This window comes from Triticum aestivum, chromosome 2D (genome assembly GCF_018294505.1).
Source record: "Triticum aestivum cultivar Chinese Spring chromosome 2D, IWGSC CS RefSeq v2.1, whole genome shotgun sequence".
Classification (NCBI taxonomy): Eukaryota; Viridiplantae; Streptophyta; class Magnoliopsida; order Poales; family Poaceae; genus Triticum; species Triticum aestivum.
In genome coordinates this window covers 490,633,772-490,646,764 of record NC_057799.1, presented here as the reverse complement: position 1 = coordinate 490,646,764, position 12,993 = coordinate 490,633,772, and the positions used below count along the sequence as shown (strand labels likewise).

The 12,993-nt window shown below is 41.0% G+C and overlaps 1 pseudogene; it reads left to right on the top strand.

Annotated features, from left to right (window-relative positions):
• The first annotated feature begins 2,733 nt into the window (after positions 1-2,733).
• LOC123049682 (probable cysteine desulfurase) lies at positions 2,734-5,157 on the top strand (annotated as a pseudogene).
• The last annotated feature ends 7,836 nt before the right edge of the window (positions 5,158-12,993 follow it).

The window sequence follows — 12,993 nt, the reverse complement described above, 5'->3', positions numbered from 1 at the left end:
ACAAGATGAAGGAACGATTCTTGGTCAGGAGAACCTAAAATTATACATTACTGAGTATTACAAGCAGTTGTTTGGGCCTCCAGAGGATAACTGTGTGTCTCTGGACGAGTCTAGGATTGAGGATGTGCCTCAACTTACTGCTGTTGAGAATGATATTTTAGCCGCTCCTTTTTCTGAGAAAGAGGTGTTTGAGGCCATATCGCAGATGAAAAATAATAAGGCTCCCGGCCCGGATGGATTTCCGGCTGAGTTTTATAAGAAGTGCTGGCATATTATTAAAGGGGATCTGTTGCCGTTGTTCCATGATTTATTCTCTGGACAGCTTCAGCTTTTTCAACTGAATTTTGGAACGATAACCCTGCTTCCTAAGAAAACAGAGGCTGTGAGAATCGAGCAATTCAGGCTCATCTGTCTTCTTAATGTTAGTTTCAAAAATTTTACCAAGGTCGGGACTATTAGGCTCACATAGATTGCACATGCTGTGGTGCAGCCTACTCAAACTGCTTTCATGCCGGACAGGAACATCCTAGAAGGGGTTGTGGTTCTTCATGAAACGCTCCATGAGATTCACACAAAAAAACTTGATGGTGTTGTTTTCAAGGTGGATTTCGAGAAAGCATACGATAAAGTCAAATGGCCTTTTCCTTCAACAGGCCTTACGCATGAAGGGTTTTGATGAAGCTTGGCGACGTCAGGTAGAATCTTTCACACAAAAAGGGAGTGTTGGAATTAAAGTGAATGATGACATAGGTCATTATTTCCAGACACATAAGGGCCTGAGACAAGGTGATCCAATGTCTCCTATTCTGTTCAACATTGTGGTTGATATGTTGGCAATTATGATAGGTAGGGAAAAGGAGGCCGGTCAGGTGGGTGGCTTGGTGCCTCATCTAGTTGATGATGGTGTGTCCATCCTGCAGTACGCTGATGATACAATCATCTTTATGGAGCACGACTTGGCAAAAGCAAGAAATATGAAGCTGGTGCTATGCTTATTTGAACAATTGACTGGATTGAAGATTAACTTTCATAAAAACGAGTTGTTCTGTTTTGGTAGAGCCAATGAGGAACAAGAGGCTTATAGGCAATTGTTTGGATGCGAATTGGGGGCATTACCTTTCACATTCTTAGGTATATCCATTCACCATCGTAAGCTGACAAACAGAGAATGGAAGTGCATCGAGGATCGGTTTGAGAAGAAACTGAGTTGCTGGACGGGCAAACTCATGTCATATGGAGGCCGATTGATTCTTATTAATTCGGTGCTCACGAGTATGCCTATGTTTCTCTTATCTTTCTTCGAAGTACCAGTTGGGGTTAGGAAAAGGCTGGACTTCTATCGATCCCGATTCTTCTGGCAGAGTGATGAACTAAATAGAAAATACCGACTCGCCAAATGGGATATCATCTGTCGACCAAAGTACCAGGGGGCCTTGGTATTGAGAATCTTGAAGTCAAGAACAGATGTCTTCTCAGTAAGTGGCTGTATAAGCTGTCAGTAGAGACTAAGGCAACGTGGGCGCAGATTCTCCGTAGTAAATATCTGCAGTCCAAGACTTTGTCCCAGGTGACAGTGAGACCGACTGACTAACCATTTTGGAAGGGGCTTATGAGAGTCAAAGCTGCCTTCTTTAATAGAACAAAGTTTATTGTCGGTAATGGAAACACCACTCGCTTCTGGGAGGATACTTGGCTTGGTGAAACGCCGTTGGCGCTTCAGTATCCGTCCCTGTATCGTATTGTTCAACGACGTGATGCTCTTGTTGCAACGATTATGCAGTCAATTCCCCTTAATATTCAGTTTAGGAGGGTGCTTGTTGGCGACCGGTGGGAAGCATGGCTTCATTTGGTGAGTAGACTGATGGAGGTTCAGATAGCTCATCAGCCCGATCAGTTGTGTTGGAAGCTTACTAGGTCTGGAGAGTTCACAGTCAAGTCGATGTATATCGATGTCATTAACTCTAGTGCTATTCCTAGTTCCAAACATGTTTGGAAAGTCAAAATTTCTTTGAAAATTAAAGTGTTTATGTGGTTTGTACATAAACAAATCATTTTAACAAAGGATAATTTGATTAAGCACAACTGGACAGGATCTACTAGGTGTAGTTTTTGTGACCGGGATGAAACTATCAAGCACCTCTTCTTTGATTGCCCGTTGGCGAGAGTTTTGTGGCGCACGGTGCGAATTGCCTTTAACATTACTCCTCCGAATTCGGTCAGTACGTTATTTAGAACGTGGCTTGTTGGGATAGAGTCCGAAACAACTAGACACATTCGCGTAGGAGTATGTGCGTTGTTATGGGCAATTTGAAACTGCAGAAATGATTTGGCTTTTAACAGAACAACAACTATTCATTTTTTGCAGGTTTTATTCCGAGCTACTGCGCTGATCCGTATGTGGTTATTACTCACTCCGACGGAGGCCAGGGAGCGTTTGGTTACTGGATCTGTCCGGTGAGAGATGGTAGCGCAGGATATCTTCAACCGGTTTGGATGGCGGTCATTTAATAGGATAGGCGATTAGTTTATCTATCTTTGTTTTGCCAGCCGGTTGTGGCTTTTGGGCCTTTTGTTTTTGGCGTTGTGACTCTTTATGAGCTTGACCTTTTTCTGTTTTCAGACTATAAGACCTTGTTGAACCTCATTATTTATCTATAAATAGGCCGGGCAGTCCCGCTTTTCGGGAAAAAAAATACTGTTGCCCCATCGCCAACTCCCCCAGCCGCGGCATCCATGGATCACACGGTGGAGAGCACCATGAGCGCCACCCTGCTGAGCCTTCTCGGCGTCACGGGCAAGTCGGAGACGGGCGCGGCGGCGACGGACGACAAGGTGGAGTGGCTCCGGTCGCAGCTGATCGGCAAGGACGTCGAGTTCGACACGCCGTTCGGGCGCCGTGCGCTGACTTACGCCGACCAAACGGCGTCCGGCCGGAGCCTGAGCTACATCGAGGACTATCTCGTGAAACAGGTCCTCCCGTTCTACGGAAACACGCACACGGATGACAGCCACGTCGGGAGCAAGACGACGCGGCTGGTGCACAAGGCGGCGCGCTCATCTTCTGCGGCGCCGGCACGACCGCGGCCATCAAGCGCCTGCAGGAGATCATCGGCGTGGCATTGCCGTCCGTCGAGATGCGCAACCGGCTCTCGGTGCAACTGCGTGCCGAGGAGCGGTGGGTGGTCTTCGTCGGGCCGTACGAGCACCACTCCAACCTTCTGTCGTGGCGCCAGAGCCTGGCGGAGGTGGTTGAGATCGGCGTCGACGCCGATGGACTCGTCAACGTCGCCGCGCTCCGCCGCGCACTCGGATCGCCAGAGTACGCGGATCGACCCATGCTGGGATCTTTCTCGGCGTGCAGCAACGTCACCGGCGTCATGACGGATACGCGCGAGATCGCCCGCGTTCTTCACCAGCACGGCGCGTTCGCATGCTTCGACTTCGCCGCGAGGTGCTGTGATACTCAGCTTTCTTTGCTCTCTTTTTCGTGGCATGTGACCTGCATGGATTTGACAATCTGAATTCAATTCTCTCTTATGACCAAGCTAACCACCATACTTAGTGTAACTAAGCTCCTTCAAAGTGCATGCGTCCCTTCAAAACAAATCAGTATACTATGTTTTTTCTGTTGCTACTGATTTGTGTACTTAGCGGAAATTAACTGGTAAAAAGCATAGTGTATAATTATATAAGCGCGCCATGAAAACAAAATATTTTGTCTTTACACATTTGGAACCATTGAACCATTCTACATTCCTATTATCTTACATTGAATTTCTCACTTGCCGATTCCAGTTTGTGCTTCATTTCCACTATTTCATGGCTGGATCAACAAACTTGGTCCAGACCCCGCAAAAAAAAAACTTGATCCAGAAATTTAAATTATTATCCTTTGTGCAGTGGACCCTATGTCAAGATTGATATGAAGTCTGATGAAATCGATGGGTATGATGCCGTTTTCTTGAGCCCTCACAAATTTGTCGGGGGACCGGGCACACCGGGCATCCTTCTTATGAACAAATCATTGTATAAGCTCCATTCCCAGCCTCCCTCAACGTGCGGATGCGGCACAGTGGCCTATGTCAATGGCTTCAATGAGGAGGTGAGAAAACAAATTACGAATCATTGCCAAATATGTGTACTGTGTGTCATGTAAATACATGAATAATCGTATGATATGCAGGATACAATATACTACGACGATATCGAGGAGCGTGAGGATGCTGGCACACCGCCGATACTGCAAAAAATCCGTGCATCGCTTGCGTTTTGGGTGAAGGAGTATGTTGGGTATGACACGATGGACCTTCGCGAGCGAGTGTTCTCAGAGATAGCAATGAAAAGGCTTGTCAATAATCCAAATGTTAGGGTGCTAGGCAACACAAGTGCCCATCGTATACCAATCTTCTCATTCCTAATCTACCCATCAGTAACCGTGAAGAAGCCATTTGATGATTTTGATGAGCCTGGTTGTGATAAACAATTGGATACGATGGGGCACAAGCAACTACCCCTCCATGGTCGTTTTGTGACTAGGCTTTTGAATGATCTTTTCGGCATCCAGTCGAGGGGAGGTTGTGCTTGCGCAGGTCCCTATGGCCACACATTGCTCAATGTCGAGAACGAACGTTCACTTCGCATTCGGTCCGCTGTCCTTGAGGTATCACAAACATTAGAACAAATGTCAATTTGCTTTTTACTGTACATGGTATTAATGTTATTTGTTTGCCATCACAAAATTTTCAGGGTTACAGTGGACTGAAGCCAGGATGGACCAGATTGAGCTTTAGTTACTACCTCTCCAAGGAGGAGTTTAAATTTATTCTTTCCGCCATCGAGTTCATAGCGACATACGGACACTGCTTCCTCGCTTTGTACAAATTCGACTGGATCACTGGCAACTGGACCTTTAGGAAACAGGCAGTCAAGTACCACATCATGAGGGAGGAATTATCTCTTGGCATAGTACCATTGAAACAAAATAATGACCAGCCAAAGCTTGCGGATATGATGGATAAGCCCGTGGTCAATCATAAGAAGTTTCAGAGCTACTTAGTGAGTGCCAATAAAATTGCACTCTCCATGTCGGACATTAGTAATCAGATTGCCAGCGTTCCGAAAGGAGTAGACCCTGACTTGGTTCTTTTCCATATATAGAACCATAGATACATAATGTAACTTGGTAGAGTGTCTGGCGAGTTACCATCATTAGTGTTTTGCTGATATACACGTAGAGCATTAGCTCTGAGTTTCCATCATAAGTTATACTTTAACGCAAACAGAAATAAATGTGTAAATTAAATGGATATTAATTTATGAGAACAATTTTATTTGTGCTGATCTATTTCTTTGTTGATCAGAACACTTTTGTTTGTGCTGATCTACTTATTTCTCATTGTAAAATTCCAAAGATCTATTTATTTCTTACTTCTTTAGGAGAAGTAAAAGTCTATGTCTCGGTGCATTTGTTACAGTAACTTGAGATTTTCTTTCTTACCATTTTGCCAGGCAACATAATTTTATGTCGACTAACTACAGATGCAATGCACATAGTAAATGATGCCATCAATTTACTCCTTGTTGTGCCAGCTGATTTAAACTATTTTTTCTACATCGTTTTCGTAGACTGAGCATTCTCGGTTAAATTGTGAAATGGCCAAGGGTATGCCGATGTAGTCACTTTCACATATATTTTTCTCTGAGTCCTCATATGACCAAATTTCAAAAATCCTGCCAACCCTATCACCTCGGAAGTGCTGCAGTTTGGATTTTCACTCAGTTTAGATATTTTTTATCAACATGGGAAAACACATATGGCTAGCAATTACATAAATGCTATTTTGCTTATTTGGAAATTTGTGCTATTACATAAGAATATACTTGGCGATAAAAAATTCTGCAACACAAACGTGATACACAATTCTTGGTTATATAAAACACAAGTGTAGGCAACAACTTGCTCAATTCGGCAACAATACAAAACTAAATTCTACAGTATAAAAACTTGATCTACTATTTTTGTGTCATACAGTAACAACTTGATCCATTCAGCAATACAAATTTTTGCAATATAAAAACTTGATCCATCCAGCAATAAAATTCTGCAATATAAAAACTTGATCAAAATTCTTGTGTCATATAACAACAAGATCATGCATGCCGTTTTTTCAAGGTTGATCCATCATCTCTCTATGTTTGCCATTGTAAAATTCAGCAACATCATATGAAAACTTTCAGCAAGAGCAGCAACAACACTATTAGGATCTATTTGGCGTTGAAGGCACTAAAGAGGAGCTCCCAAGAGAGTGTCGCCCACCAGGTGTGTCTACCTCTCGCTTATTGCGAGACGAATGGTTCCCTCACCTCAACAATCGTTTGTAGAGGGCTGACCAAATAATTGTCATGTTACTTCACTTCGCCTGCTCGTACTTAGTTTGTTTTTCCTTTTTCTTATCTATATTTCAAAATATGCTGAATATGACGACCATTTTGGACACCTAGGTGCCCAAGCTCCTTAACTCTTCACCATTGGATCTCAGATTGATGCATGCAAATTGTAACGGGTGGGAGTATTAGGCGCCTTCCATATGTGCTTGATATGAAAATAATGGAAAGTGCCTAGTATAAATGTAGGTCATTTTAGAGATTCAAATATGGACTACATACGGAACAAAATGAGTGAATCTGCACTGTAAAATATGTCTACATATATCTGTATGTAGTCCCTATTGAAGTAACTAAAAAGACTTGTATTTAGAAATGGAATATCATGCGCTACATAGGAAGGGATAAATGCCATTAATTCTTATTTATTTATTTTCTTGCATGAAGAATGGAAACTTGGTGGAAGGTATATACATAGAACCGTGCTACATTTAGTGGCATACGCATCCTGCATGCATAGTATATGTATGCACGTATAATGTCCTAGGTATGTACCTATATTTGAAGTATTTTGGGACGACGTTCCATACATATAAATACAAGATATGTGACATTAAGTAAATTGATTTTGGTATGTAATTTCCCATTATGTCAATTTTAATTATCATGTTTGGGTATATCATTTATGGGACAAATATTTCTTGCATATATCATTTCTTTGTATCATACCTTGGGTATATCATTTCTCTGTATTTTTTGGGTATATCATCTCTCTGTTTTTCGGGTATACCTTGGCCAAATTTTGTGTGTGTATTTCGTGGGTATATCATTTCTCTGTATCATACCTTGGGTATATCATTTTTGGGACATATATATCTTGGGTATTTATAACATTCAATACGTACCCAGATAAAATGTTCAAGATGTATTTGAAATAAATTCAACGTGTATCTAGAAAATGTTCGGCGTGTATATAAAAATATTCAACCTGTATTAAAAAAAGTTGACGTGTATTTAAAAAACGGAGGACAAATAAAATAAAATAAGAAAATAAATAACAACAAAAAACGAAGAAAACCAACATAAAAAGCACATAGAAAATAAGATGAAAAAAAACCAACAGAAGCTTAAAAAAACGGTCTGAATTGGTCCAAAGACGAGACGGTGGTTAGTCTAGTTAGCTCTCGGCAAATCTTATACGGCGCCCTCACTGCTCGTTCGTCAGTTCCCGCAAACGGACGCACGCCCTCCCTCAGTGATGGGCCAGCCCATTTTCAGTTTTTCTTTTAATTTTCTAACCAGCTAAAAAAAGAACGCGTGAGGTGGGATTCAAACTCGCACCACCGAGTTCAGTGTAATAAGCACAAACCAACTCAAACAATTCACCTTTGTGATTACGTACATCTTCTTCCCCCTTTTGTTCTTTCTTTTTCCCCTTTTTTTTCTTTTTCCTTTCCTTTTCCATCTCATGCGGTTTTTTGTAAAATAAACGAACTTTTTGTAAAATTGATGAACTTTTATTCAGTTTTATTAACTTTTTTCAAATTCGATGAGCTCTTCTTCAAAATCGAAGAACATACTTTTAATTTGGTTAACTTTTTTCAAAATCGATGATCTTTTTTCCAAATTCAATGAGTTTTTTGCAAATTAGATAATTTTTTTACAAATTCGATGAATGTTTTTTGAAACTGTATGAAGTATTTTAAAATTGATGAACTTTTTTCAAATTCGATGAACTTTTTTCAAATACGTGAACTTTTTCTGAAGTTTGTGAACATTATTTCAAATCTCGTGAACATTTATGAATTCACGATTTTTTTTCATTTTTTGCGGATTTTCCTTTTTTTTACTTTACGTATTTTTTAAAAGTGAACGACTAGTCAACCGTGGCCTATCAAACTGTGCGCAAGGGCTGGCCCAGGCGCAGGTGAACGGGTGAAGCGGTCGAACGCTTGCCTTAGATGGGCCAGTCCATGAGCAGGGACTCGTGGGCCCAGTTCCTCAAGTGGCGCTTAGGAGCTCTCTTTGGTGCTTCTTATTTGGCGCGTAGGGCGCCGCCCAACAACCGCCTTTTCACAAAAAAATTCCTTCTTCTTTTTTCGTTCTGTATTTCCTTTCCCTTTTTTTTCTGTTTTTCCTTTCCTTTTCTCTTTTTTCTTCTTTACATTTTCACTTTTTTGCGAATTTTCTTTTCAAATCTACGAACAGTTTTTTGTTAATCTAATACAAAAAATGTTCATCAATGTAACAAAATGTTCATCGAATTCAATTTTTGTTCATTGGGATTTAAAAAGATGTTCGTCTAACTTAAATAAAATGCAGTGAATTACAACAATATTCATCAAATTCAATTTTTTTCATATATTTAAAAATGTGTTCATCAAATCCGAAATTTGTTAAATCATAAAAAATGTTCTTGAGTTCAATTTATGTTCATGAAGTTTAAAAAATTCATCAAATCCAAAATTTGTTCTTCAAATACCAAAAAATGTTCGTCATTATTAAACAATTCTTAAAATTGTTCGTCAAAATTAAAAAATGTTCATTCTTCTGAAATCATGAACATGTTTTGAATAACTATTTTTGAATTCAGCGAACACTTTTTTGAACCGTCAACGTTTTTTGGAAGTCAAAATTTTGTTCGAAATCTCAAAAAAAAAAAAAAAACAGGGGCCACCTCACGCCCAACATCGGCCGGCCCAAAAGGGTGCACAGGCAGCGCGCGCGGGGGGGGGGGGGGGGGTGTGGGTGCACGCACCGCACCAAATAGGTGCTCCCCTTAGCTCTATCGTCGCCTTCTCATCCTATAGCTATATCTGGGTTTAGGCTGGGCCACAACTACAGATGAATGCTAAGATCCAAGATATTAACGGATGGGCCTACCCTATGATTAATTTAATAGAATGACATATGGGGCACTTAATGGGATGCGTCGGCTAATAGGTGCCCGATTCTTAAAAAAACTAACATGTGCTCAGGTGGCAAGTCTCATCCCCATCACGTATGGATGCTTTTCCATCAGAACTTTCTCATTTTATTTTCTTAGTTTTTGCATTTTTTTCTTGTTTTCTAGGAGTTTTTTTGGGTACACGGTCGTCTGTGTGCGTAGCTTTTAGTGAAGCACATAGTTCACTACGAGGGAGCAAAGTGCACTACTGTAGGAAGCACAAATGCACTATCTAGGAGCATAAAGTGCACAGTATAAAGGGAAGCCCATAGGCGGAAGAACAAAAAGTGCACTACATAAAGGGAAGCACATAGTGCACTCGGCGGGGGCACATGTACAATACAGTTGGGAGCACAGAATACACTACGCGGGAAGCACAATTGCACTGCAACGGAGAGCACAAAGTGTCACGTGGGAGCACAAAATACACTACCGAAAGGGAAACACAAAGTGCACTACATGGGAAGCACAAGTGTAGTGCTGTAGGGAGCACATAATGCACTACACGAGGAGCACAGGGACACCGTAAGAAAGGAACCATAAGTGTGAAAGGGAAACATAGCTGCAGTACAGTAGGGAGCACATGTTAGTTTATTTTGCGAGCACATATTAGTACTAGCTGCGAGCACATATTGTCCCAAAAAAGTTCATCGAAACCTATCAACATGGGATTTACTTTTGAAGATCTGGACGCGAGAAATGTAAAGGTGAAAATGGTTTGTAATTTGGACGCAAAAAAACACAAAAAAAATCATCTGTCCATCCGGGAGAAATCTCTTGAAAACTCCCCGGTTGCGGCAAGTGGCGCACATGCGATGCATCACCTGTCACTATTAGCTAGAGTATTGTTTAAATAGTGATTTCAACGCTATATTGCAAACCAGATGACAGTAATGTCGTTTACAAAATCAGAAAAAAGAAAGCTAGGGAGATCTCTGATGTCTACTACACAACTTTATTCTTGTAGACTCGTGTTGGGCCTCCAAGTTCAGAGTATTGTAGGACAGTAAAAATTTTCCCTCAAGTGGATGACCTAAGGTTTATCAATCCGTGGGAGGCGTAGGATGAATATGGTCTCGCTCAAACAACCCTGCAACCAAATACAAGAAATCTCTTGTGTCCCCAACACACCCAATACAATGGCAAATTGTATAGGTGCACTAGTTCGGCGGAGAGATGGTGATAGAAGTGTAGTAATGATAATAGATTTTGATTTTTGTAATAAGAACAATAAAAAACAGCAAGGTAGCAAGTAATAAAAGTGAGCACAAACGGTATTGCAATGCTTGAAAATGAGGCCTAGGATCCGTACTTTCGCTAGTGCAATCTCTCAACAATGCTAATATAATTGGATCACATAACCATCCATCAACGTGCAACGAAGAATCACTCTGAAGTTCTTATCTAGCGGAGAACATAAGAAGAGATTGTTTGTAGGGTACGAAACCACCTCGAAGCTGTTCTTTCCGATCGATCTATCCAAGAGTTCATACTAAAATAACACCAAATAATTTCAGGTTCATAATACTCAATCCAACACAAAGAACCTCAAAGAGTGCCCCAAGATTTCTCTGAAGAAACAAAGACAAGAACGTGCATCAACCCCTATGCATAGATTATCCCAATGTAACCTCGGGAATCCGCGAGTTGAGTGCCAAAACATATATCAAGTGAATCAATACGATACCCCATTGTCACCACGGGTATTCATAGCAAGACATACATAAAGTGTTCTCAAATTCAAAAAAGTATTGAATCCGATAAAACGAAATCTCAAAGGGAAAACTCAATTCATCACAACAAGATAGAGAGGGGAAAACACCATATGATCCGACTATATTAACAAAGCCCGTGATACATCAAGATCGTGACATCTCAAGAACAGGAGAGAGAGAGAGAGATTAAACACATAGCTACTGGTACAAACCCTCAGCCCAAGGGTGGACTACTCCCTCCTCATCGTGGTGGCCGCCGGGATGATGAAGATGGCCACCGGTGATGATCTCCCCCTCTGGCAGGGTGCCAGAACGGGGTCTAGATTAGATATCATGGATACAGAGGCCTTGCAGCGGCGGAACTTCTGATTTAGGGCTACCCCAGGGTTTTTGGAATATTTGGTGATTTATAGGGCAAAGAGGGAGTGCAAGAGGCCACCGAGGTGGACACAACCCACCTGGGCGTGCCTGGGCCCCCAGGCGCGCCGTGTTGGGTTGTGCCCCCCTCGTGGCACCCCCAGATGCTTCTCTGGCCCACTGGATGTCTTCTGGTCCATAAAAAATCCACAAAAAGTTTCACGGTGTTTGGACTCCGTTTGTATTGATTTCCTGCGATGTAAAAAACAAGCAAAAACAACAATTGGCACTGGGTCAATAGGTTAGTCCCAAAAAATGATATAAAGTTGCTATAAAATGATTGTAAAACATCCAAAAATAATAATATAACAGCATGAATACTTCATAAATTATAGATACGTTGGAGACGTATAGCATCCCCAAGCTTAATTCCTACTCATCCTCGAGTAGGTAAATGATAAAAGAAATAATTTATGAAGTGTGAATGCTAGCAAAGTGCATAAGTTTGATCAATGATAATTTCAATCACTTTCCCTAGCATCATAACATCAACTCTTTCTCATAAAACTCATCATGACAAAGTAGCAACCAATTCACATGTTAAGGTTCAAATAATAAATTGAAACTCAACAACCTATATTCTTAGTCACCAAACAATTGCAATTCAACTTAGTCAACATAGTCTAAGTAAGAGCTCCACATACTCAACCATCAGACAGTCTTCTATGATTGCTAACACTCACTGCATACACATGAGCAAAACGTTCAACCGGACACATAGAAAGATAGGGGCTTATAATTTCGCCTCCCAACGTATTCACCTCAAGGGTGATGTCAACAATAATAACTCATTCTACCCATATCCAATTGGATATATGTGCCTAGATATTTCCTCACCACATGATGCTTGCCAAAAGAGAAAAATAAAAAAGGAATAGAGAGAGAAACTTTGACTCTTGCATGAAAGTAAATACATAAAGTAAAAGATAGGCCCTTCGCAGAGGGAAGCAGAGGTTGCCATGCGCTTATTTGTTTGTATGCTCAACCCCTTGGTGCAAAAGAACGTCATGTTATATTGCCCCTTGTGATGGCAACCTTTATTATGTGGTCTGTCGCTTTTACTCTTTACCATCACAAGTTCGTACAACGCTCAATTTTATCTTACACTAAATGATCTCGCACTTTTAGAAGCAATTTTTATTGCCTTATTGCATCGATGAAAACTTACTTGAAGGATCTTACTCAATCCTTAGGTAGGTATGGTGGACTCTTGAAAATAAGATTTGGGTTTCAAGGGTTTTTGGATGCACAAGTAGTATCTCTACTTGGTGCTGAATTTTTGGCTAGCAAAGATGGGGGGGCAAGCACCACACGTTGAAGATCTATGACAATATAACTTCTATGTGAATATGAACAAACATAAATTATTACGTTGTCTTCCTTGTCCAACTTCAACAATTTTGGCATATAATATTTTTATGGGGGCTCACAATCACAAAAGATTTCCAAGATAGTGTATTTGCATGTGAAAGTTCTCTTCCTTATAGTAATCATTCAGGAATTGCTTGTATGACCAATATTGTGATTGTC